Here is a 6,515-nt window from a genome sequence, read left to right as displayed (position 1 = left end):
TGCCGCAGTATGTCAGGTGGTCGGAAGTCCCGTGCACATTTGACAGGGAGGATCACCCTGCCGTTGTGCCAAAAGAATGCTACGCCTTGGTTGTAAGTCCCCGTATAGACGGGTATGACTTCTCCAAGTGCCTCATGGATGGTGGGGCCAGTCTGAACATCATGTACCTGGAGACTCTAGAGCGGATGAACCTCACCAAGGAACAGCTCAAACACAGCAACACTGAGTTTCACGGCGTGGTTCCGGGTAAGAAGGCGAATTCCCTCGGCAGCATAACACTTCCCGTGGCTTTTGGCGATGTTCATAACTTCCGCCAAGAGAAGATCACGTTTGAAGTTGTGCCCTTCAAGAGCTCCTACCACGTCATCTTCGGCAGGCCCACCTACCACAAGTTCCACGCAAGAGCGTGCTACATCTACAACAAGCTCAAGATTCCGGGTCCTAAAGGTATGATTACCGTATCCGGAGACTACAAAAAGGCTCATGAGTGCGAGTTAGGCGAAGCCGCCTTCGCAGAGTCTGTGATATCTGGAGAAGAGCTGAAAGGCTACAGAGCCGCGGTGGATCCGACTGAGATGCAGACCACCAAGAAGCAGATCTCCGAGCAGAAAACCTCCTTCAAGGCCGCGATAGAAACCAAGAAGCACGACCTCATCCCAGGCGACTCTTCCAAGCAGGTTTCGGTCGGAGCCAACATGGACCCCAAATAGGAAGACGCGCTCGTCGAGTTCCTCCGCGCTAACATGGATATCTTCGCATGGCAACCTTCTGACATGTCCGGAGTACCTAGGGAACTCGCCGAGCACTACCTCAACATAAATCCGGGGGCCAAACCGGTGAAGCAAGCTATGCGACGCTTTGGAGACAAGAAGCGCCGCGCCATAGGAATGGAACTAGCAAAGTTACTAGAAGCAGGTTTTGTAATAGAAGTTATCCACACCGATTGGGTCGCGAATCCCGTCCTTGTACCCAAAAAAGACACTGAAATACTAAGAATGTGCATCGATTACTCGGCTTGAACAAGCATTGCCGAAGGATCCGTTCCCCTTGCCGCGCATTGACCAGGTCATTGATTCGACGGCGGGGGCGGAACTTCTGTGTTTTCTTGATGCGTATTCCGGGTATCATCAGATCCGGATGAAGGAATCCGACCAAAAGGCGACTTCATTCATTACCCCGTTTGGCACTTACTGCTATGTCACCATGCCTTTCGGTTTGAAAAATGCAGGTGCCACCTACCAACGAACGATGCAGCGGTGCCTGAAGGACCAAATCGGCCGGAACGTGCACGCTTACATCGACGACATCGCGGTCATGACCCGGAAAGGATCCGACTTGATCAGCGACCTCACAGAAACCTTCGACAACCTCCGCAGGTACAAGATGATGTTGAATCCGCTGAAGTGCGTTTTTGGCGTGCCAGTGGAAAACTCCTTGGCTTCATAGTCTCTCACAGAGGCATTGAGGTTAACCCGGAAAAGATCAAGGCAATCCTGTGCATCAAACGGCCAACTTGTCTCAAAGATGTGCAACGACTAACTGGTTGCGTCGCAGCAATCAGTAGGTTTGTTAGCCGTCTTGGCGAGAAGGCGCTACCTCTGTACAAGCTGCTAAAGAAAACAGACAAATTCGTCTGGGACGACGCAGCTGACGCAGCTCTTCGAGGGTTGAAGGAAATACTCACCTCCCCACCTATCTTGGTAGCTCCAGCAGAGTCAGAGCCAATGCTCCTTTATCTGGCAGCTACCAACAAAGTCATCAGCCTCGTCATCATGGTGGAGCGAAAGGAAGAAGGTCATGAATATGACGTCCAAAGACCTGTCTACTACATTAGCGAGGTGCTGACGGAGTCAAAACAAAGATACCCTCACTTTGAAGCTAGCCTATGGAGTGTTCTGGGCAGCCTAAGCCGAGGCATTACTTCCAAGAACATCCGATGTGATCGTGAGCAAGGCTCCGCTATCAACAATTCTCAACAACGCTGACGCAACAGGGCGTACGGCTAAATGGGGCATTGAACTATCCGCCTTCGACATCGCTTACAAGCCCAGGACTGCGGTTAAATCCCAAGTCTTGGCAGATTTCGTCGCAGATTGGACAGAAGCTCCGGATGCAAGTCTGGAGCCGGAACCAGAAACATGGGTCATGCACTTCGATGGATCCAAGCAGCATCAAGGCTCAGGAGCCGGAGTCACCCTGAAGTCCCCTACCGGAGAAGAACTGCAGTACGTTCTGCAGATCCACTTCGAAGCTACAAATAACATGGCGGAATACGAGGCTCTACTACACGGTCTACGCATCGCTAAGGAAATTGGGATCAAGCACATCATATGTTGTGGAGATTCCGACCTGGTGGCACAACAAGTAGCCGGAACCTGGAACGCCAGAAACTCCGTCATGGCGGCCTACAGAGACGAAGTTGATGAGATCGCCAAGTGCTTCCTCGGATACGAAGTCAAGTACGTCAGGAGAGACGATAACACAGCGGCAGACATGCTATCCAAGCTCGGATCCGGCAGGAAGCAAATTCCGCCTGGCATTTTCCTGGAGCATCTCCGGATACCCTCGATTAAGGGCGCTAACCCGGAAAATCCAGAGGTGGCAGTATCTCCGGCTAGGGAGGTGATGGCTATCATTCCGGCTTGGACACAGCCTTTCCTGGACTACCTCATCGATCAGAAGTTGCCAGAGGACGAGGTCCTCGCGCGACAGATCGTCAGACGAGCGAGAACCTACACAATTGTTGATGGACAGCTCTACAAACGAAGTGCAGCAGGGGTGTTTCTCAAATGCGTCTCCAATCAAGATGGCATTGAAATCCTCAGAGAGATCCACGCAGGGGATTGCGGGCATCACGCCGCTCCCAGATCCCTCGTTGCCAAAGCTTTCCGGCTAGGATTCTACTGGCTCACAGCTAAAGAAGATGCTGACAAGCTGGTAAAAACCTGCCGAGGTTGTCAGTACTACGCTACACAACCAAACGCTCCAGCCCAAGAGCTGAAGACCATACCTATCACCTGGCCATTTGCGGTCTGGGGGCTCGATATGGTTGGTAAGTTAAAAAGATCATCTCCTGGCAGTTTTGAATACCTTCTGGTCGCTGTTGACAAATTCAGCAAGTGGATCGAGGCAAAGCCAGTGAGAAAAGCCGATGGTGCTACGGCACTAAAATTCGTCTGCAGCCTCGTGATGAGATTCGGCATCCCACACAGCGTAATCACAGATAATGGCACAAACTTCGCCCAAGGAGAGTTGAGGGATTATTGTGACACAATGGGGATTCGACTGGACCTTGCATCTGTGGCTCATCCACAATCTAACGGTCAGGTTGAAAGGGCTAACGGTCTAATATTATCAGGAATTAAGCCGCGCCTTGAAGAACCACTGCGGCGAGCAGCTGGAGCTTGGGCTGACGAGTTGGAAGCTGTTTTGTGGAGTTTACGAACTACCCCTAACAGATCAACAGGGTTTACCCCTTTTTTCCTGGTATACGGATCCGAAGCCGTGCTACCCTCCGACATCATCCACGATTCACCGCGAGTTTTCGCCTACAATGAAGAAACAGCTGATGAGGCCAGACAGCTATCTGTGGACCTGATTGAGGAAGCTCGGAACCTAGCTGATCAGCGCTCCGCCATCTACCAGCAGAAGCTCCGACGCTATCACAGTCGTCGAGTTCGGAATCGCTCCTTCATGGCAGGAGACCTGGTCCTCCGCCTTCGACAGGTGAAAGACCATAAGCTGCAAACTCCATGGGAAGGACCCATCGTCGTTAGCAAAGTGCTCCATAACGGGTCATACTACCTTGTTGATTTCCGCGAGCTGAGGGATAGACCTGCTAACTGGCACCGGAAACGCAAGCGTGAGGATCCGGATGACATCTACGATGAAACAGATCGCCCTTGGAACATCGCACAGCTACGTCCTTTCTACACTTAGCCATATGTTTTCCAAGTTATAAACTCTGTAATACTTATACATGATCAATGAAATAAAGCTTATGGTTCACTCTTTGAGTCTTTTACCTCCTTTACTTGTTCATTTTAGATCGTGTATGTTTTTTCCGACTAAAACCGCAGAGCTGGATATTTCCGCCTAGGCGTGTATGAAAGTTGTGATTTCCAAAACCGTCTTTTAAGACGTAAGCTTAAGTTTTCTGATTAAGTTGTTATCTGTTGCGAACTCGTGGATTCCTAGTAGCGATTTCCGGCACCTATGCCTGGGGGCTTGTTTCCGCGGTTATGGACGGACTGCCATTGGGCTTCGTCGCCGCTGGCGAGCATTTCCGGCTAAGGTTTTCCGGCTCGCGGAAGGTCAAGCGAGTAAGCCGGAAAACAATGAAGTCAGCACTTGCTTTCCGACATAAAACGAAACATGCAAATAATTCAAAAGGGTAGCAGGATAAGTTTTCCGCCCATGCATAATTGTTTCGTCCCTAGATACTTAAGAATTTAAAGTTATATTACAAACCCTCGCTGGGGCCAAAATGATGCATTGTTTCTCCCGCAGGAATAAAAGTTCTCACTCCCCCTTGGCCGGAGAAGTCTTGCCCTCTGAGTCTTTCTTCTCGGGGTCTTCGGCCGGAGAAGACACGTCTTCATCACTTTCTCCTTCTTCAGAAGCAGCAGCGCTGGTCTTGGGTTCCTCTTGGGGAGCGTCCTTGGAGCTGGTCCAGGTGTATTGGGTTCCGGATTCCGCAGGTCGCGCCTTCGCGGCGAGCTCCTTCTGAAGTTCCTCTTCCAAGGGCTCGTCGGCGGGAAGAACGACCTTGTCGTAGAATTCATCATGCCGGATCCTGCGCGCGATACGGGTGTCGTAGCCGCTCACTGCATCCAGCAGCGCGCTGACATCCGCATCCGGAGGAACGCCCGTGGTCACTTGATCAAGATCAAGACCCGGATTATGTGCTAGGCACATGGTCAAGGCCATTGCAGCTGCGCCTCGGGCTGATGATGCTTGCAGATCCGTCACCAGCTCCGGCAGAACATCCATCTTCCCAACAAGCTTGCGAACGTTGCATGTGCGACTCCTTTTGATGGATAAGTTATAGCATATCTTGTGGGAGGCGGAGATGAGATCTTTGCAATCATCGCCTGCGAGTTGAAGAAGGTCATCCCGGGGGAACAAATTCCGGCGCTGCTCCGGATAACCAAGTGGCTCTGCATAAAGATAATCAGGATGTAAGCATGCAATTTGAGCACAAAGTAAAAAGTCGGAGCAAACATCTGGGCAAGGTTTTAGTATCCTACCCAAAATGTTCTCGTTGAGCAAGTCCCAGTGATGCTCCGCGGTCTCCATATATTTCCGGAGTCCATTGAGCTCTTTTTGCTGCCTCTTGATGGTCTCGCTGTCAGCATTTTTCTTCAGCAACATCTCGCCCTTTTCCCTGATGTGTTCGGAGTTTTTCTCCGCCAGCTGCTTCTCGGCCTGCTCCCTCCTTAGTTCCGCCTCCTTTAGTTTCGTTTCCAAATCTTGGTACGAGGAGCGCAGGTTCTCAAGTTCAGATGAGGCTGTAGCAAGGGAAGAGGATGCGCCTATAATAACATAAGTCAAAAGCGAGTTCAAAGTCGGAATATGAACTAATGACCAAAGAGACGGAAACCAACCTTGGGCGTCCGCCAGTTGTTTGGTCAGCTCCGCATTCTCATCCTTCAGAGACCGGATATTTTCCGCCTGGCTCAGAGTAACGCGGCACTGCAGGGCAATGTTCTTGTGCAGCTCGTAGTGCAGTGCCTGCTGTTCCTGTAAAATTTAAACAGAGCAGGAGTAAAAATTCCGCCTGTAACAGTGGTTTCTTTCAAAGCATCATTGCCGGAACCTTTCCGCCATAATGCTTGGGGGCTACTGGTCCAATTTAAAAACTTTCCCGGAAGTAATCTTTCTCTAAGCATCTAAGCGCTAACTATTATTTGAGTTTCCGCCTACATGCTTGGGGGCTACTGGGGAGTACCTTTTGCTTGCAGATGAGCTTGTCGAAGAACTGGCCGACATCTTTCTTAAAATCCTGGATCTCCGATGTCGCAGCATCAGGTTTCCCCCAGGCGTTGTTCAGCATGGCGTTGAGCAGGTCTTGTTCAAGTTCCCACTTCTCCGCCTCAGTTAACTTGTTGAAAAACTTGGTAGCATACGCTTTGGGGGTGGAAGTGGTGTCAGCCGGATCTCCAAAGTTCTTCGGAAAAACGACGATGTCGCCAGCGCCGTCTCCAGCCTTCTCGGAAGAAGTGACTTCAACCTCTCCTTGGCCTTGTACTTCCGTGTCTTCTTGGGCAGGGCCTTTGGCCTTAGGATCGTCTCCGCCCACCTTCTCGCTGCTAACCGGAATTATTTCCGGTGGAGTGTTTGTAGCAGGAGGGGGAGATGGATCAGCCTGAGGGGGAGATGGTTGAGGAGTAGGGTGGGAAGCACTTGGTGGAACTGGGGTAGAGGGACCAACAGCCGGAGATTTCTTCATATATTTCGTGATGGGCTCCTGGCTGGTGGTCCGCGTGGCAGTGACATTCGGATTCCTGCAAACA

This window comes from Lolium perenne, chromosome 6 (assembly GCF_019359855.2).
Source record: "Lolium perenne isolate Kyuss_39 chromosome 6, Kyuss_2.0, whole genome shotgun sequence".
Lineage (NCBI taxonomy): Eukaryota > Viridiplantae > Streptophyta > Magnoliopsida > Poales > Poaceae > Lolium > Lolium perenne.
Note: the sequence above shows the minus strand (reverse complement) of the source record.